We start from the raw sequence: 22647 nt of genomic DNA on the forward strand, positions 1-22647 counted from the left end.
TCTTAATTCAGTCATTTATTTCACTTGGTCAAAAAACTGTTGAATGTTTGAAAATGGGTGAGAGAAAAAACAAAAAAAAATTACAGCATACTTAGCAGGAAGAAATCTTCATCATTCTCTTTACCATTATCCCTATCTGGGGTCGGCTTCCCGAAATGCATTTTCCATTTAGGTCATATCGTCCCTGCCATTTCCAACTATCGAATGTGAAACGTGGTACTTTTCAGGAGAGCAAAATAACTCTTTTAGAGACTCCTAATTCAGCGCATTGACAAATGGGAAAATATTTTTATATTTTTTGTATGTAATGTTTAATCCTTGTTAGATTGATAACAAATTTGAACTGCTTATCATTTTTTTCTTTCCAAAAAATCACATTCGTTACTTTGCTTTTTGTATTAATCATAGATTTGTTTTGATCTGATGATTCAAAGTAGCGAATGTGTAGTAGGGAATAACTATAATCAAATAATGAAAATCCGTTAAAGTGAAATCATAAACTGCCTCATAAGAATTTCTTGGAAGCGATACCGTTGTAAACAGCAGCACAGTAACTTCACCTCCCACACAATCCCACCAGTCAAACATCCAAACAACCTTATCACCAATCAAATTAACTAAATCTAATCTCCTTCTGGACATCACCCACTTTTGGACGTGGTTTCCCCACTTTTAGATTTAAATAAGGTAATTCGGACGAAACAAAAATACCTGAAATATGATGAAGATGGTGGCACCGCCTTATGGCAAAGAAAACTCATGATGCACCCATGTGCATCACTGTACTGAGCAGACAGTCAAGCATGATGCACATGGGTGCATCACCGTACTGAAGGGGTTAAGCCTTGAAAATCGCCATTATTTGTTTTTTTACTGTTTTAAATTGTTTATAATTTGAAAAGGATCAACTTCACACAAAAATTACAAAAGACCAAAGTAGTGTCTGCCCGGGTCGAAAAAATTTATTTTTATAATTTTAATATGTAACATCTTTTGAAGGTTGACAGTCATCAATTGTGGCTTAACCCCTTCGTGCCGGACCGTCATTCGGCAAGTCGGCTCCTATATACAGATTCAAGCGCTTACTGAGCGGCTTTGCGTGGTCTGTTAAAATACAGTACCACACTACAACTAATTAAAGTTAATGTCATAATAACACTAATTTTAGAAATAAAACTATTTTTATTAAATTTATTATTCTACATAATATGTGAGTTAAATTAAATTTTATCCATAAAATACCATTTTAAACAAAAAATAATTAAAAAAGATAAACAAGATAATTCGGATGGAATTTCCCAGATTATTTTGTGCTTGATATCGTCCCAGTCTCATAATCTGGGAAGTTCCATCCGAATTATTTTGCAAGGGATAGTAAGGTAAGTTGTAAATAGCAGCACAGTAACTTCACCTCCCACACAATCCCATCAGTCAAACATCCAAACAACCTTATCACCAATCAAATTGACTAAATCTAATCTCCTTCTGGATGTCACCCACTTTTGGGCGTGGTTTCCACACTTTTAGATTTGAATAAGGTAATTCGGACGGAACAAAAATACCTGAAATATGATGCAGATGGTGGCACCGCCGTATTTGGCGAACGAGAACTCATGATGCACCTGTGTGCATCACCATACTGAGACGACAGCCAAGCATGATGCACACGGGTGCATCACTGTAACGAAGGGGTTAATCCCATTATAAACATAATATTTATCTTATACATGCCACAAGAAGGAGAGTTTCAGATCTTTTTTATGGAGACAGGTGTGGGACCAGTTTGTTAACTGAATGAATATTGGGAGAATTTAAAATCAACAGACAAGAGCTTACCAGGAAAATCCCTTAAAAGATGGCTATACCCTATTCCACGAACATACGCCTGTTTTGGATTACTTCGACAACGAATATTTTAATGTGCAAAATAAGGAGAACAAAAGTAAATTGCAAATTACATTGTTGTTTATTGGAATAATTATTAGCGCCATTTACTTTCGTACTTCTTATGTTGCACAGTAAAATATTCGTTGTCGAAGTAATCCAAAACAGGCGTATGTTCGTGGAATGGCCCATAGCAAACTCAACTTAACAAATATGTAGCCAAAGAATCAATAAGAGCAGGCCTGAAGTTTTAATTAAGACAATGCCTATTTTTCTTCAATTCCTTTACTTATACTTTTTAATGATATCATCATATATCTTATGCAATGATGTCTAATAATATATCTATGACCAGTGAGATTTATTTTTGTAGGACCATCACTGCTATGTGCCATCTATTCATTTTTCATAAATGTTTCATTCTCTTTCCACAAATCATCCATATTTTTTCCTTCTGAATTGTACAGGTCCTTCCTTACCAATAACATTTTCTGTTCTAATATTTCACTCTTTCTTAGAGTGCCTGACTGTGATTTGATCTATTTGGTTGAAGTATACTAAGGTCCTTTTGAAATGGCTGTTTGTTCATGTGATAATAAGTACACATGTGCTCCTCTTGGTCCAAGGAAGAACACCATTCTATTTATTAAGGTCACCAAAGGTACAAGTAACTCTGGGATATAGGGTCTTTTTTCAAATTTTAAAATTCTGTTAGTGATAGTCATTTGTAGGGATTTATAAATTTCTTTCGCACCATATCAGAAATCTGACATTGGTGATTACCATTGCAAAGGCTTTTCAATGTCCTGATCGCTTATTGAAATTTAGAAAGTGTGTTCTAGAGTTCTGTGTCCCATTTTGTTATTTTAGGGTTGCTGATTTGTATAAATCAATTTTATATTCAAACAAAGTGCAAACAAAAACAACTTATAAAATAGGATTTCTAATTATTGCACTTCCATATTGTAGGATGAGTGTTACATTATGGGTTATGTTGTTCTTTAAATGAAAACATAATTAAATTCAACGTTTTACTCTTTTCAATGATCTGAATATAATTAATAATATTAATTTGTATCAACAAAGACAACACATACAATTTTATAGGTTACTTTTATCAAAGAATACTCCATCCAACAAGAAGCGAAAGCATCTGTCGGCTCCTTTGATATTCAGGGAACAGAAATATCGGTCGAAGAATGGTAGGGGTAATACTTCACACTACACTAAGAAAAGTAATGAAGAATTCGTTCAAAACTGTAGGAAATTTGAGTTACACTGAGAAACAAAGTAATAATTAAAACTATAGTGTTTTTAAGTTGATCTATTAATATGAATTGTATTTTTTCTGTAAAATTTAATATAACCCATATATCAATTTTGTACTGATAAGTAAAAAGGTTTTAAGTTAAAAATATTGATTTTGACTAAGTTTTGTAAACTTATGTAAACGTGATGGATTTTTAATGCTTAGTTTAATTTAATAGTTAATTTCAAAATAGAGATTAAAATTTTCTATCGATTTCTATTACTTTTTTTCATACTAAAAACTTGAAAAATAGATATTTTTGACCCAAGACCTTTTTACTTAGGACAGAATTATACTTTCAAATTTTCTATTAACTTTGTCTTAGATTGATCTTTTTTTTTTGTTTCCTTTTGAGAAATTTCTTTGAATGTCTATTGACCTCCAACACCACCATATTCTCGCTGCACGAGGAAACTCTGCGGCGGAGGCTAAAATGACTTTATTCACCTTCGATTTCTTTCTGTACATCTGAGGTTTCTCGAAACTCTGGTTGTACTGTACCAAATTCAACTCGCCTGGATATATAACAATTATCTCATCAAATCTAGCATCTAATACTTGGGAATTAATCTATCAGCTGAAAACAATATCGAAGAAGAAGTAAAAGAACAAATAATTAAAGCCAGTAGAACGGCCGATGCCTAAACGGCACAATTTGGAAAAACAAACACGTAAGAGTGCAAAGCAAAGGCCCAAATATATGTCAGTTATTAAGCCAGTTATGACTTATAAGGCCGAGACAAGACCAGGTACAAGCAAAACACAAAAACATCTGGAGACCAACCAAATGAAGATCTTAAGAAGGATTGCTGGAAAAGTACTACAGGACAGGGTAAGAAGTGAGGAAATCAGCCGCATATGTGGGGTGGACAACATAAATACCTGGGTAAAGAAGAGTGGATTAAACATATAAGCAGGATGTTTGAATCAAGGATAGTAAGGGACAAGTCACCGTTAGGCAGAAAAAGTATAGGACGCCCAAGGAAAAGCTGTAATGACAATTTAGGGACAGAGTGAAATGCACCGTTGAAGAAAAACAGGCAGTACTGCCTATATAAAAGAAAGAAGACACCAGATCTAGCATCTAGCCACCTTAACCTGTTTCTTATTTTGTTTCCAATTTTTTCGTATATACTGATTCCTAACATTATCTTTTCTAGTTATTCGCTAGTTCTAGTTATTAATAACTGCGGATTCAATACGGAACTTAACCTAACCCTAATGAAGCTCTGCTTTCACACAAAATTTTCCAGTTTCAGCTGCATTCGCTCTCTCTAATTGTTACCTTCTGATAAATTTTTTATACCACTCTCACATATTCACCCGGCACTCCTTTCCTACTTAGTACCATTAGGTTTCTGGTAACTTTGCTATATGCCTTCCCAAGATTAATAAACACTATGTGCAAGTCATTCTCTTCCACTCATAAGTTTTTCCCTCAGGTGTCATAAAATAAAAATTGATTTTGTGGACCTGCCTTGCATAAATTCAAAATGACCTTTATTTCTAGAACCGTACACTAAATTTATACTATTGCAAATTAAATTAAACACTAAATAGCTGTGTTTACATTGTTTTTTTATTAAAAAGCTTAATTAAAAATCTGGGAATAAATCATTTTAATAGATAGGTACGTATATGGAATCACATAAATGTTTAAAAAGAACTTTCTCTCATTGCCCTACCCCTACGATCGTTTACCTGCTACGATTTCTCGGTACTGAAAATAATTTGTTCACGATCTAGTGGGGCGTCCCAGTACGAACCACACAAGAAAATCCACCTTTGCGTGGAGCCATCACAATGAGAGTTTATTTTAACAATAGATATGTTTAATAGTATTATCCTTTTTTCTACAATTAGAAAAGATTAAACAACACAATAATTTTACAACAAACAGCTGTTAGGGGTTAGGTTGAGAAATAAGAAATAATACATGAAACATGGCGGATCGTACATGCGCAAAGAAATTTGGATCGTGAAATAGTCGATGCTTTCGCTTCTTGTTGGATGGAGTATTCTTTGCTTTTATATTTACAAAAAAATTTAATGTCATTTGTCAAAATAAATCATCTGTCATCACTCATCGGTGACATCTGTGTGTGAATACGAAACCACTATCGAAAACAATCGATAGTTATCGATGGTCGAAGACAAAACATCCACAATTATCGATGGTGTCTACTATCGATTGTTTCGTATCTCTAGTTAGGACTAAAGACTAAAAATTTGCTTCTGAGTTTATTTTAATACCCAGAATCAAGGTTTATAAATAGTATAATTTATTTCTTCCTGCTTCCTGCACAAACTACAGGACCATAAAACTACTTAGTCACACAATGAAAATATCGGAGAGAGTAATTGATAGACAGACACTGGAAGAAACCGAAATATCCAGTAATCAATCTGGCTTTATGCAAGGTAGATCCACCACATATGTAATTTTCATTATAAGGCAGTTGACGGAAAAATACAGGAATAAAGAAACGAAACACTCATAGGTCTTCATTGATCTTGAGAAAGCATAGGATAGAATTCCTCGAGAGATTCTGTGGTGGGCACAAATAGGAAAGGAATCCCTGGTGAATATGTCAAGATTTGAATCAAAGTATTATTACTACATATTTAGCTCGTAAACTTATTATTGTTAATTGTATAACTTTTAATGGGGTAATCCCGTCAATAAATAAAAAAAAAATAAAAATAAAAAAAAAATAAAAGATTGTAAGAGATATGTATGAAGGAGTAACAACTAGTGTTAGGACAGGTATGGGAGATACAGTGGAACCCAGATAAGTCGGCCTCCGATAACCCGGAATTCAGGCTAACTCGGACCGATTTTCATCAGACAATACATACATTTTTTCCCTTATACAAAGTTTTTTTCCCAAGAAATAAACAATACTGTATACAACTGTACGTAATTTAGATGTACTGTGCATACATACAGTAGAACCCCGATTATCCGTGTGCGGATTATCCGGGCTGCGGATTATCCGTGCTATGATTTTCTATTACTTAAATTGCATTTTTGAGGTTTTATCAAAATAGCGTCACTGTAAATCACTCGACAGAAACTCTATACGTGGAGAGGGAGACTCATAATGAGATTTATTTTTTCTGTTGTCTTTTTATGGTAGGGCTATATGTATGGATATACGTACATATGACATGTATTAGAATAAGAAATACGTGTTCGGATTATCCGTGCTTTTCAATTATCCGTGCTAACGTCCGGTCCCGAGGAGCACGGATAATCGGGGTTCTACTGTATTTCAAGTTTTTGCAATTATAATGGAGATTATTTGTAAGTATAGCGTGTTTTATTAATTTTTACCATATTCTTCAGCTAATCCAGATTTTCGATAACTCGGATCGGCTGCGGTCCCGATTAATCCGACTTATCGAGGTTTCACTGTACTGATAAATTTGAGTGTGTTATCCAGTATAAATCTAAGATGTTTTAATTTCATTGGCCCATTCAGTGCATTCATTATTAACTTTTAGTTTAAAATTTTCCATACTTATATTGTTTAATTTATACTGACTAGAAACTATCATTGACTTTGTTTTACTCGCATTAAGTTTTAACTTGTTAGCATCCAAAAATATCTCAATTCTTTTTAACAACCACTGCATCCTTCTAACAACCTCAACAATATCATCACTACTGCATACAATTATTGTGTCATCTGCAAAAAGACTAATAAATTCCAAACAAAATTGGTGGTACACGAACCAAGACAATTAGGTAGCTTAACTGCACTTAATAGCTTAACAGTGGCTTAACAGTGTCTAGTTGGAGAAACTTTGATGTACGGGAACACTGGAACAGAAGAAGTTTTAATTGTGGAACAGTTTACAAATTTGGAACATCTGATTACGAAAATGTCCCATGCATTTTGTCAGACAGAACATCCAATTGATTTGTTATCCTTTCATTAAATTCTCTTGCAAAATTCTCTTGCTTGTTTCTGGTTGATTTAGTAGAAAAAATTAAAAATTGTAGTGTTCTTATGTTTGCTGACGATGTAAAACTGTTTAGAAAAATTCAATCCTGGGATGATGCTGTTATACTACAGGAAGATCTGAAATCTTTTTATGATTGCAGTTTAAACAGAATGTCACTTAATATAAACAAATGTCATAAAATGACGTTCTCGAGGAAAAGAAATCCAATTACATTCGTTTATTATAATTAATAACTTGCCATTAGCCTCTAAAAATGAAGTATCAGATTTGGGAATCTGGTTAGACACCAAATTGTCATTATCATGCCACATCAATCAAGTAACAAACAGGGCGATGAAAGTATGTACTGGGATTTATCCAACGCACATGTGTAGACCTGTCTTTGTTCACATTTAGAAAACTTTATAGTGGTCTCGTTAGGCCCATTCTAGAGTTTGGATCAGTTGTATGGTCCCCATCATACAACTGTTACATTGAACATATTGAAAGAGTCCAAAATAAATTTTTGAGGGTAGCAGCTTATAAGAGTGGATACAGGAGAGAGGAATATGACTATCTGTGGGTAAGAGATAGTCTAAATTTACCAACACTTGAGTCAAGGAGGACATTGTTAGATTTATGCTTCCTACACAAAGTTATTTATTTATTTATTATACGGGATAACCCCATTAACAGAAAAATTACAGTTAAATATTAATACATTTCCAAAAGGTAATAATAAATTCAATGTGTTAAATATGACTTAATTAATCTAAAAAATAGAGAATTAGAAAAGTATAAAAACACTGAAAAATTTCATATGTCACGAAAATTAATATATAACATAAATATTGACTACAAAAAAATATACAACATACAAACATAACACTTAAGAGTATAAAAATAACATCACAGAGCAAGAGATCTTTTTAATTGATTTAGAGTTATATTAAATAAATCAAGTTCGTAATTATTTAACAATCCCATATACCTATCAAGTGGGTTGTGAACGCCGTCCAATGTTCTATGGAAAGGTATTTTAAACATATTATGGTAACGGAGAGCTTGATAAGGAACATTAAAATTAATCTGACTTAAAAGATTGGGAGAATCTATAAGTCCATTTATGATCCTAAAAATGAAAACAGCACCTGCTATGTCACGGCGTACCTTAAGTGGAGGTAGGGACAACTGTTATTCAAGAAAAGAATAATCATGATTGACAATGATAGTTTGTGTATAGTAAGCACATGATCTCAAGAATCTATGTTGTATTCTCTCGATAGTCTCAATATGAGTCTGGAAATAGGGAACCAACAAAGGAATCATGAGTTCTCGTTCGCCAAATACGGCGGTGCCACCATCTGCATCATATTTCAGGAATTTTTGTTCCGTCCGAATTACCTTATTCAAATCTAAAAGTGGGGAAACCACGCCCAAAAGTGGGTGATATCCAGAAGGAGATTAGATTTAGTCAATTTGATTGGTGATAAGGTTGTTTGGATGTTTGACTGATGGGATTGTGTGGGAGGTGAAGTTACTGTGCTGCTATTTACAACTTACCTTACTATCCCATGCAAAATAATTCGGATGGAACTTCCCAGATTATGAGACTGGGACGATATCAAGCACAAAATAATCTGGGGAATTCCATCCGAATTATCTTGTTTATCTTTTTTAATTATTTTTGAAGTTATACTTCTTTACCGGCGATAGAGGGTGATTTTTTTATATGTTAAAACCTATCAGCCTGGCGCATGCGCATTATAACTTTGTTCTGATTGGATGTTCAAATGACATGTCAAAAATTATCCGATATGGCAGCTGTGGTTTGGAGGTAAAGGTAAACAAATGTATAATATATTAGTTTTATTGTTGTGAGGACAGAAACAAAAAAGTTTATAATATTGTAGTGACTTTTAAATAGTTTTTAAAAGCAACAGGTACGTAATAATTGTTAATGTATCATGGATATAAACCTACCTATTTGATCTGCCAAAATACATAGTATGTAATACTTTTATTTATATAATTTGATTACCATCAAAATTTCTATCAATATTCACCTAATATATTGTTTTTTTTACTCTATGTTTTGTTGTATTTTTTTCAATTCTAAATCATTTCAATTCAAAATTAAAATAATTTGATCAATTTTCAAAATATCAAAATATCACAAGTTTAATCCGTTTAGTTAGTCGATCTTCGTAAATAATGGCACATAGTGTCCGTGGCTAAGCGGAGAAGGCGAATGAATTCTAATACCAACCGCTCTTATCAGCGCTGGTTCGAGTCCCAATAGAAACTTTCTCTTTTGTTTTTTTAATACATTTTATGATTGTAAGTATATTTTTTTATTGAAAATACGTATTTAGTTAAAAAAAATTTCGACAATTAATGTTCAGACATCATTTGTGGCTTGTTTAATGTGTTTGTGTGTGTTTTATTCTTTTATTATTTTAATTTTTGGCACTGTTCTAATAAAAATGTTTGAGAAGTAGTAAGTATAAATTAGTTTAATATTTAAACAAACTATAAATAAAAAGTATATTAATTTCGTTTAAATCATATAATAGAAGTATAACTTCTTACGTGCGTACAAAGTACACACACATTCTTTTTTTGTTTAAAATGGTATTTTATGGATAAAATTTAATTTAGCTCACATATTATGTAGAATAATAAATTTAATAAAAATAGTTTTATTTCTAAAATTAGTGTTATTATTACATTAACTTTAATTAGTTGTAGTGTGGTACTGTATTTTAACAGACCACGCAAAGCCGCTCGGTAAGCGCTCTAATCCGTATATAGGAGCCAACTTGACGAATGACGGTCCGGCACGAAGGGGTTAAGCCACAATTGATGACTGTCAACCTTCAAAAGATGTTACATATTAAAATTATAAAAATAAATTTTTTCGACCCGGGCAGACACTACTTTAGTCTTTTGTAATTTTTGTGTGAAGTTGATCCTTTTCAAATTATAAACAATTTAAAACAGTAAAAAAACGAATAATGGCGATTTTCAAGGCTTAACCCCTTTGGTACGGTGATGCACCCGTGTGCATCATGCTTGACTGTCTGCTCAGTACAGTGATGCACATTTGTGCATCATGAGTTTTTGTTTGCCATAAGGCGGTGCCACCATCTTCATCATATTTCAGGTATTTTTGTTCGTCCGAATTACCTTATTCAAATCTAAAAGTGGGGAAACCACGTCCAAAAGTGTGTGATGTCCAGAAGGAGATTAGATTTAGTTAATTTTATTGGTGATAAGGTTGTTTGGATGTTTGACTGGTGGGATTGTGTGGGAGGTGAAGTTACTGTGCTGCTGTTTACAACTTACCTTACTATCCCTTGCAAGATAATTCGGATGGAATTTCCCAGATTAGGAGACTGGGACGATATCAAGCACAAAATAATCTGGGGAATTCCATCCGAATTATCTTGTTTATCTTTTTTAATAATTTTTGTTTAAAATCTTATTTTATGGATAAAATTTAATTTAACTCACATACTATGTAGAATAATAAATTTAATAAAAATAGTTTTATTTCTAAAATTAGTGTTATTATTACATTAACTTTAATTAGTTGTAGTGTGATACTGTATTTTAACCGACCGCGCGAAGCCGCTCGGTAAACGCCCGACTCCGTATATAGGAGCCGATTTGCCGAATGACGGTCCGGCACGAAGGGGTTAAAAACACAAGTAAAAAATATTATTTTTGAAATTATGAAGTGCCTAAATTCAAGTTCAAACCTTATTTTTTCAGTTCTCAATAAGTAATTTGGGCTTATAAGGACATCGCACACATCTTATGGAAAATATGTCACTCAAATTCAATAACATTTATACGAATAGATTCGTTTTAAATTAACGGTCAAATATTATCATTGCGCCAACTCCATATTTTCAATAATAAGAGCAGAAATTGATATAAATAAATCTGAAATCAAATGGATACGTACATAAGTTAGAGAGAGAAAAAATATTTTATAATACCCAAATTATCGGTACTCCATAAATCAGCGGATTAGTTTCACTAATCCGCTTAGGCCCAGCGGGGTTTAAGCTCTTTTGAATAGCACCCAGAGCAATAGTGATTGTAACTGACAGTTTTACTGACTCCAAAAATGTGATTTCGATAAACTTTAATTGCAATTTGCGCCGTAATTAATCATAATTAAGAGTTGGCGCAATGATAAGATTTGACCGTTAATTTAAAACGAATCTATTCGTATAAATTTTATTGAATTTGAGTGACATTATATTTTCCATAAGATGTGTGCGATGTCCTTTTAAAATTTGTTTTTTAACAAATGGAGCAATAACTCCGAAATTACGGCATTTGGGTATTGGTAATATTATATTAAAAATGATCAGTATTTCTTAAGGACTTCAAAATTCTAAGTTCGAAATAGAAAAAAATACAAAAATAGATTTTTTTTCTTAAACTAGTTGGTTTAAACCAAGGTTTAAAGCGTGTTGGTTTAAACCTGCGAACCCTGTTTATTGTGCTGTAAAATGTATCTGTTCTACAGTCCCTGCTCAATTTATTAGACTCACCCTAGAAATATGAATTTTTTAATTTCAAGCACCTAGTATCTTCAAAGTGATACGGTGCTGCTAAATGGGTTAAATAACAATTATTTAATAATCATGCTACATAATTAAGTTAAAGATGGTGCAATTTTTTTATTGAATTTTGAAAACTTGACAGATGGTAATAGAATGTGCTATAAAGTAGGCAATGAGTCGATTTTTTTTTCACTTTAGTTTTTTAGTGAAATTAGTGATCAGCATTCAATTTTCGTAAAATTTGCAGTGGTAAATGTTAAATTGTTCCATGTTAAGGTTAATTTTTAATTTTGTTTAATTGATTTTAAGATATTAATTTAAATATGTTAATTTCTAAAAGATGAATATCTTCGATTGAAATTTTTTCATATAGGTGATTGTAAAAATCTTTCTGTTGAGCAAATCTCTTCTGTTCTATTAGAAAAAAACCACACGTAATAAAAGAGAAATAGCCAAAAAATGTGGTGTATCTTAATCGTCAGTTGGAAGGTTGAGTCAAGAACTTAAAGAGAAACATCCTGATACATCGGTTTCAAGGGGTCGGTATGGCAGAAAGATTTCAGTGACCCCCGGTGGGCAACGAATTTGAAAGAATTTGGCTGTGAGACACAGAAGAGTCATCCATAGCGATATAAGGAATAAATTGTAAGAATGAGAGTGTTCAGTATCAGAGTCCACTGCACGCCGAAATTTGTACACTATGTGATTCAAATGTCCTAGACCAGTTAAAGTCTTAATCCTAGGCCAAAACCATTACCACAAATGCTCAGGAGACGCTTAATTTCGGCCAATTTGCATAAATATTATATAACTACAGAGTCTTTATGCAAATTGGCCCAAACTAAGCGTTATTTGAGCATTTGTGGTGATAGTCGGTTGTTTGGTTGGTTCCTTAACTGGCCTATAACATTTGAATTCCATACTGTACAAATTTCGGCGTGCAGTGGACTCAGATACTGAACACTCTCATTCTTCAAATTTATTCCTCATATCGCTACGGATGACTTTTCTGTGTTTCACAGTCAAATTCTTTAAAATTCGTTGCCCTCCGAGGAGGACTGAAATTTTTCATATCGACCCCTCCAAACCGATGTAACAGGAAGTTTCTTTAAAAGTTTTTGACTCAACCTTCGAAGTGACGATTAAGACACGCCACACTTCTTGGCTATTTCTCTTTGACGACATGTGGTTTTTTCTAATAGAGCAGTAACAGAAGAGATTTGCTCAACAGAAAGATTTTTACAATCACCCATATGAAAAAGTTTCAATCGAAGATATTCATCTTTTAGAAATTAACATATTTAAATTAATATCTTAAAATCAATTAAACAAATTAAAAACTAACCTTAACAATATTAACATTTCGAGGGCTGAGAACCATAGGGTTCCAAGCGACAGTTTGTACAAAACTTGTTTTTTAACAGAAATCTATTATTCTTTGAGTTCTGCATCGCATGGTATTGAAAGTTCTGCCATTCGTTAACATATAACGCCACAGTCAACAGTGAAATCTAGTTCCAAGCGCACGAAATGCTTTAAAGTTCAAACCATATGGTTCCATGTACTACAGTGAGAGTATTGGTGAAAGTTAAATGTCAGTTTTATCAGTTAAAATTACCATTTTCTTGTTTTGCAATGTTCTCTATGTCCGAAAATGAATTTTGGGCGCATTATTGTAGCTCAGCTTCTGAATATCTACTGAAAAATAGCAATGAAAAATTATGAAAATAATTAATTTGATTAATTAATTATAAATTAATTAATTAATTACATATAATTTAAAAATTAATTAACTAAATTAATTAATTAAATTATTTAATTTTAGTAAATTTCTATGCTTCCTTAATTTTCTTCTTCCTTCGTTTTTAAAAATTCTTCCATCATGGTATACACTATTATTGTTTTCAGTGCTACAAAGTCAATAAAGTCTACATTGTTGACATAATATGTCATATGATATTTTTAAAACTTCAAATTTATTTAGGGACACAGAGTTCCAAGTACAGCGGTTACAGTGCCCTAAGGTTCCAAGTACAAGTGTAATATTTTGAAAAAACCATGAAATTTGCATTTTATACCACAATGACAGCATTGATTTAAGAATCACTGTATTACCAAGTCCTTAAACAATAATATATGACATATCTAGCAAAGTATAATTTTGTCATAACCGTTTTATTTGACAGCAAACTTTAAAATTCGTTTCCTGAAAATTTTTGTGAATGTCGCTTGGAACCCTATGGTTTTCAGCCCTCGATTTACCACTGTAAACTTAACGAAAATTGAACGCCAATCACTAATTACACTAAAAAACTGAAGTTGAAAAAAATCGACTCATTGCCCAATTTTAGCACATTCTATTACCATCTGTCAAGTTTTCAAAATTCAATACAAAAATTTCACCATTTTTTACTTAATTATGTAGCACGATTATTAAGTAATTGTTATTTAACCCATTTAGCAGTTCCCTATCATTTTGAATATACTTTTAATGTGCTTGAAATTAAAAACGCTGGACGGAAGGGCCGCCCGAGAACTTTATCGTACCGATCTATTATCGTTATGGTACTAGATACTGGAATTCTATAAAAATAACAAAGTTACTCGTTATTTTGATATTTTAGAAACACCTACTGTACTTAAAAGTATTTTATGGTTCTACGCATCATTAATTCCTGCATTTGAGAAAATGTTCGGTGCCATATTTCGGGGACACACTATAGATGTGTAGATTATTGCATAAATCAATAGAATACTTTCATTTCAAATTAGTTCATTTTTCTGAGAAATTAATAGTTTACAATATTTGCATTTCATTCTATTTCGATTACGCCAGTCAATGCGCGAGATTAAGAACAAGATATTATCTCCAAATTCTATCCTACTGCATGGATTTTAATGAAATTTTGGGAGTAGCCCAATCTTTTAATTCAAAGTCTATCCTATATACTATGGCGCTTTTATCATGGGGGAAGTCCCCACCACTTCTCAGGGGTGAAATATTTTTATTTTCGAATTTCATGGAGAAAAAGGAAGATTTTTAAGAAAATTTAAAAATTCATTATATAATTTGATCACATTTTTTACAAATCCATTCATTTTAAACCCGTTCAACTTTTTGAAAGTAGAAATAACACTATATATATATTAAAAGGTATTGTAGAAGGAAAACAATGCATTTAAATTATGGTGGATGGGGAGTTAAATGTATATACTTTTCATTTTTCCTTAAAGTACATTAGTCATATATTTTTTTGCACCATATCTCGCTTAGTTTGTAAGTAACCGACATTTAACGGTGCTCGTTTTAAAGGCCTTTTCAAACATTACAAAAGGTGTTAGTAGCATTATACACATAAAATCGACAATTTCTCTGTTATTTCAAGTTGAATACACCAATTTGAGCATGCACCAAAAAACAAACTATTTTCACCTACCATATCTCTTTTTGTATTATAAATAGAACATTTACGAAGGAACGAATCTCTTTATTATTTATAATCTAAAAAATGTTTTATATAGCGTTTTTAGTTCGATGCATAGTTTTTAAGGTATTCACAAAAAATCCGTCCGAAAATGTGTCATTTTTCAATGAAAATGGCCAATTTTCAACTACGCATAACTCAAAAAGTATTGAGTTCTCAAAAAAAAGTATAGACCAGTTTTTGCTTAGAAATAGGTTCTTTAGCCACTTCCGTGCTTATTTTGACCAACAAATTTTCCACCCCCTTGAAGAAGTGGGAACCGCCCCAAGATAAAAGCGCCATAGTATATAGGGTAGATTTTGTTTCTTGAGCTATCCCCTACTTACTGTGAAAATATCAAGTAGATCAATGTAGTAGGATGGAATTCGGAGCCAAATACCCTCATTGACTGCCCTACAATAATGCTCTGCTATGAACGCGTGAGAGAGGACACACATAAGATTATAGCAAAATTTCTATTTACCGTAACTTTTCGAGTTTTTGAGCTACAGCAACGAATTTTATGTCATTGGAAAGGTAATTTTGCATTCTTTCAAAATATGTTAAAATATACAGGGCGTATCTAAAAAAATTAAGATTTTTTATTCATTTCCGGTTCAACCGGAAGCCATATTTTTGGTAAAATTTATTGTGATAATAGATAATAAAGTACCATATATGTCTGCAAAATTTCAAATTTTAGTTTCTATTAAGAAGGAAGTTACGGGCATTCGAATATTTTTTTATAAAAAATTCTTAACTCCCCTCCTATGGGGAGCTAAGATATATGACTAATGTCATTCAATTTACTGATAGGATATCAAAAATATATCAAAAAATAAAAAAATTCCTTGGAGCCATTTTTGAGAAAATCTAGTTCAAATTTATGTCAAAATTTGACCCCTTAAATATAGGCAACCCGTAACTTTTTCTGAAAAACGATAACATCCTTCTTATAGCCCCATCTTTAGGCTATATAACGATTTTTTCAAATTAAACTTATCTTAAACAAGTTTTTAGATAGATAGGGAAATGTGTCGGGTGGGCGGTCGGCCATGTTGGCCGCCATTTTGAATTTGGAAATGTCAAATTCCTTATTTTTATTTACCTATCGATGAGCTTACTTTGAGTTGAATTTCATTCATTTCGGTCAAAATTTGCAAAAATGGGCCCTAAATAATCCCCCTATTTCGGCCCCCCTTTGAGAGGTTTTTTTTAAAGCTTAGTTTCTCGACAAAATTCTCCTAAACTTACTCATACCGAATTTCATCAAAATCGGTCCAGTAGTTTTTGCTGGGCGGTGGCGACATACGTACGTACATACTTCCGACATGTTTTTTTTATTTGCTTTTTAGACTCAGGGGGACTCAAAACGTCGAAAAAAAGTGAAATCTGAAAAAAATTTTTTTGCACGATCCTATAACTTGTATCTATTATACTATACTACGTATATAGTACGATAAAGTAAAAAACTCATATTTCTAGGATGAGTCTAATAAACTGAGCAGGGACTGTATGTTCACTTGTTCTACATTTATCCCTGTATCTTTCATAAAGTTATAAAATATTCCCATTTGGTAATTACTGTATTTTTAGATTTACGTACCTAATGTGACATTGTTTTAAAAATAATATCTATGGTTTATTAACATTCAAGTTTAATAAACTAGTTTGATGGTCAGTGCCAACTACATTAGTTAAAAATACAATTTTTGAGATAGTAATAATAATAATTATAAGAACTTTGAACTAACATAACTATTTTAAGAATTCATTAACTGTATGTGATTTAAATTCGGAATCTTTCGAGTCTTAATTAGAATTTTAATAATGTAATGTTGTGGTTTAATAGTAATTTAATAGAGGTTTCATTGAAACATTTATTGATTTTTTTAAGCGGGGGGAGAAAGGTCATTGAAAAACACTATCTGGATTGTACTGGAAGGTAACTTGGCATTTTTAAACCTGTCAAAAGCCTTCATCTTTCCTTAAGGGGCATTGTTGCAAACCTGTGTTGTAATACTTTGCAGTGACCCGCTCTCCTTCACATATACTGTGTTACATTGTAAACTAAATTCTCGCAACATTCTTATTGCTCCCCAGTTTCTCTTTGATTACCATAACAATCAAACCATTCACGACTTTCTTCCTCAATTTTCTGTTCCTCCCATCTTTCTCGCTGTGCAGCCTTAATTCAACCGGCACCTTCAGAGATTCTTTCATCCAGCCATCTAAATCTGCATATTCTTCTTGGCAGTCAGTCTCCTTGTCAATATAGTTTATATAGAAGCCAAAACATCCAAGTCCTGTGAACACCAGAATCAAATGATAGTTTACTTTCCCATTTTCATGTTCAACCCACATCTTGAGATTACTAAGATGTCATGTATAATCACACTTCCCCTTGTCTTCTGTTCATCTCCGCTGACAAACGCATCCGATGGTATTTTATAAGGTCGATGCATATTATCATGCACGTAGCGTTTCCAGCACATAGCGTGTAGAAAGAAAATAATCGTTTCGTTTTGATTCAATTCGAGTCTCTTGCCATCCTCTGACGCCTGATGTTTCGGAATCTAATTATTATCTTATTTTTCACTCATTACATAGCGTTTAGTTTCTGAAAAATATGATTTTAGTGAACGTAAACGTAAGATGTCATGATACGATACGTTCCAGACGGTATGAATTGTTCATATTTAAAATCATTAAATCCTATTTTTCGGAAACTAAATGCTATGTGCTGGAAACGCTACGTGCATGATGTCCTCAAGGACCTTCATTCGTAACATATGTGAGGGTTCAGCTGTAAATTCAACCCAAGGTAACTTGCACAGAATCCAGTGTTGCCAATCGGCGGATAATTATCCGATTTGCGTACCTTTTTGAGAGTTGTCGTATCTTCTTCGTACCTTTAAATACATCGGATATTTGCGGATATTTTTCAGTGTACTACCATCGACTAAAACTTTCTCATCCATATGTTCCCAACACCAACAACACATTAATTTTGTTTTGGTTCCACCCAAATTTTTATAAATAGCCTATACTGGATGAATGTTAGTGACATCCGATACTTTTCATCTTTTGACAAAAGGGACATGTGCCGATTCTTTTGTTTAGAATTTTAATGCACAAGTGCATCCACTTACGGCATACTAATCCAATTCAAATTTCAAAAACCGTCTGCCATCCGATGTTATTTATGAGTTTTTAGTCTTAAAACTTATGAAAGCTAATTCACGCACGATTTAGTTTTATTTTCATTTTATGTAGTACAGTAAAATAATTTCATTCCATAAGTGCCTTCCACCCTATATATTTAACTCAACTAAATAAAAGTACGGCAATCAATGTAGATTGAAAACTTGCGTTGTTTCGGAAAAAATAAAAAAACTTATATTTTTCTAAAATATAATATGTTAATTTTTGTTAATTTAAGTTAGTTAATTGTTTAAATACAACAAAAGCTGTTTTGTAGAAACAATTTTAACAATATCGGTGAATTAATCTTTTAACCTTGATCAAAAATGTTTTTATTTTGATTTTAATTATGCTGAATCCGATTCTGACGTAATAATTGAAACATTAAAAAAAGCTCTTATAGAGTGTGGGTGCGTAACTTGGAACCATATGGGAATTTTGTTATTGTCAATTTTACGAAAAAGTTATTTTTCATCAAATGCTCTGCATGGTTTAAAATATAACAATCAACTATATATTAAATTTTATCAATTTATCAACTGATTTTATCAATCAAACGAGGTATGTTAAAAAATATGAATTTCGTTCAAGAATAAAGTAGGTACTTTTATAGTTCACAATATTTCAAGCAGAATGATATAATTATTGAATATTAAAACATAGTTCTAAATTAAGAACAACTAAAAATTATAGTATTATAACAATTTTCGATATTGTGAAATATTAAGGTACTTTACTATTGAACAAAATTCTTATATTTGACGTACCTTGTAGAAAATTGATAATACTTGAAATCTGATGGTTGCATCTTAGATTTTATACATTACAGAGTATTTTATGAAGAATAACATTTTTTCATAAAATAATTGATAACAAAAAAGTTTCCAATAGGTTCCAACTTACGCAGGCAGAGGTACTGTATCAGAGCTAAAAAAAATTTTTTTTTTTACTTTTACTATATTTAAGCTTGTTATTAAATGTATTTTTGGGTAAACATGTTCTGATGACTTTGTATAAACATTTTTTTAACTGATATTTTTCGGTGGTTTCATTACATTTTTTATCTATCTTAATTTTCTCAAAAAGAAGTTGTTTATTTCATTTTTAAAGTAAAATAGTTTAGTGCATTTTAAAAATTACATCTGATAAGCTTTAAAAAACACCTATAAAATTGTAATACATCAGTTTAAACTTAGTAATATCCGAGTGGTATTAATTCTGTAAAACTACAAAGTATTCAAAAATTACATTTCTTAAGACGTCGTAATTTGAATTAAATTTTTGAGATTTTTTTGAATGATCATTTAGTACGATGTTTGAAAAGTGTGTTGTGCAAATTTGAGAGTTTTATAGGTAAAATTGTAATATGTAGTACCATATATCATTCTGCGTTTAAATTTTTAAATAATACTTATTAGCTTTCTCAGGACTTGAAAAAAATAATGCATTTTAAAGGCATTGACCAGAAATTTTGCGCCTATGCTATTAATGTAGCTGTAGTTTATTTTGTATTGATTTATTTATTTTTCCAGTGCCTAGTTTTAGGTAGTTATTACGTTTTAATAAAATAATATTTAAAAGTGTTTTTTTTTACTTAAATAATTATAATAAATATAACGATCCAAATAATGAAATATTTAGATTTATTTATTTATTTAGAATTTACCACTTACGATAATAAAAAATGCGAATAATATAATAATAGTAAGTATATAGTATTTACATAATACATGAATTAGGTAATCAGCTAGGATACGAGATTTTCATCTATAAACGAAAATTTTTAAGCTGTGAAATAGAGAATCCAGTAGATTAAAGGACCGGTTGTTCGAACGCTAATCAGAAATGGAATCAACTGATCATTATCAAATAGTTAATTACTGTCAATGTCAACTTTGATTGGGTTGCTGAAAACATAATTGATTACGATTATGAGATTAATTGATTAATTAATCAATTATGTTAATAATTGTTACTTTAATCGATAATTAATAATTAATTAATCAATCAATTATGTTAATTATCATAATGATAATTGATTACAATCAACTGGTTGGCGTACGAACAACGGATTTTGTTATTTGATGGTTGTTAAGGGGACTAAAACAATAACATTGGCAACATTGATTTTTAACAGAATAATTTTTGATCTAGCGTACCTTTTCGTGACAAATCGGATATTTTTCGAGCGATCATCGGATAATCTAGAGAAATGCGATTGGCAACACTGACAGAATCTAAAACATTTAACCCTTGTTTTACCAACCAAATAATTAGCTAACCGGGGTACTCATATCCTAAATTTTATGTAAAATTACTCTTTATATTACGCTCGGAATGCTCGGAACTTCGAACAATAGACTCAACCATCAGACCACTTCAGAGCAGTGTCTGATGCTGTTTAAGCGTAATCAAAATTAGTTTCTACGTTGTTTCATAACCGTCGACGAAACATGGTTCGACTGGTGTACACCAGAGTCCAAGGAACAGTCGATACAGTGGACGTCACCCCGCGAACGTGGGAAATGGCCACCATTTTCTGGGATTCGCAAGGTGTGATCTATATCCACGTCCTAGAAAAGGGCAAAACGATCACAAGACTTACTATGCCGCATTATTAGCCCGATTCGATGCCGAATTTCAGAAAAACAGCTCCAATTGGGGAAGCAAAATACTCTTCCACCATGACAACGCTCTGGTTCACACCTCCGTCATCGCCATGGCCAAGGCCAAATTGGTCGAATTCCCTACAAACTGATGTTCCATCCAACGTATTCTCCAGGTTTGGGCCTATACGACTTCTTTTTGTTTCCAAACTTGAAAAAGTCACCCGCCGGGCAGAAATTTTAGTCGAATAAAGAGTTCATCACCGCCACGGAAGCCTACTTCATAGACCTCGAGAAAAGATATTTTTCAGACGGGTTAAAGAAGGTGGAGCATCGCTGAGTCAAGTGTATCGAGCTACAAGGAGACTACGTCCAGAAATAAAACGCCACTTTTCCAAAATTTTCCGTTTTTCTTTTGAAGGCTAAGTACTTATCGGACCGCCCTAGTACATAGATACAGTAGAAAAAATAAGTTTTTACATTCATTTACACCTGCGGAACCTTTGAAATAAGCACACAAGAGTAGGACAACGATGATTCCAATCGATTTTATGGTTTATAATATACCAGGTGTCCACTTATATTTTCCCCCATTTTAACTGCCTATAACTTCTAAACGGCTCAAGATAGAAATATGCGGTTTTCGCTGAAATGTTTTATTTTAGTAAAAGTTTTGTCTGAATGGATTGAATTTTTTATATCGGTTTCATATACGAAATAAAATATGGCGGATTTTTGAAAAAAGGTTGTTGACTTTTTTTTAATGGAACACCCAGTATATTCTTTTGTAAATTGAAAGAAAGGTCATTCACCTATCCAGCGATATAAAGTTTTTTAAAATCGGTTGTCAAATCACTGAGTAATTAATTTTTAAAATGAGGGGTGCAACGTGGATATCACATACCTAAATAACATAACTGAGCAAAATGATATTGTTATGTGATTTCCACATTGCATCTCTCATTTTAAAAACTAATTGCTCAGTCATTTGGCAACCGATTTTAAAAATTTTTATATCGCCGGATACAAAATATCGCCGTTTTTCAAGATACAAAAAAATATACTGGGTGTTTTAATAAAAAAAGTCAACAAAGTTTTTTTTTCAAAAATCCGCCATTTTTTTATTTAAAAGCGATATAAAAAATGGTCACTTACCTAAAAACTTGAAAAAACGGTCATTTATCTATCCAGCGATATAAAAAATTTTAAAATCGGTTGTCAAATGACTGAGCAATTAATTTTTAAAATAAGAGATACTCCATTGAAATGTTACATTTAGTGTGCATTTCTTAGAGGAGTCAATTTTATTTTTTTAATGTGTAGGGGGGTTCAGTAGAAGCTTAAGTTCAAGTTTTTGGGGTTGATGCCCTTGTCCTCCGGCCGCCGTCTTGGAAAAAGAGGTGCAAAGGGTTTTCGCGCTGTATCTCGTAAACTAGCTACCCTACCGAAAATTTAATTTCACATAAAATGAAGCAAATTAAATTTTCTACAATTTCATATTTATCACTTTTTATCCTAAAGGGACCAACAAAAAAGTTATAAACAAAAATAAGAGAAAATTTTGTAAGAAATTTCCTTTTGGAGGTTATAACTTTTTTTACGTTCATTTCACAATAAAATAACATCATAGCGAATTTGTAGAGGAT

At 32.1% G+C, this 22647-nt stretch overlaps 1 protein-coding gene across 1 annotated transcript in view; it reads left to right on the forward strand.

Moving 5' to 3' along the window:
* Positions 1 to 22647, forward strand: part of LOC126883260 (enolase-phosphatase E1) — a 102576-nt gene that overhangs the window by 1200 nt on the left and 78729 nt on the right. The window lies entirely within an intron of this gene.

Source organism: Diabrotica virgifera, chromosome 4, assembly GCF_917563875.1.
Source record: "Diabrotica virgifera virgifera chromosome 4, PGI_DIABVI_V3a".
NCBI classification, from domain to species: Eukaryota; Metazoa; Arthropoda; class Insecta; order Coleoptera; family Chrysomelidae; genus Diabrotica; species Diabrotica virgifera.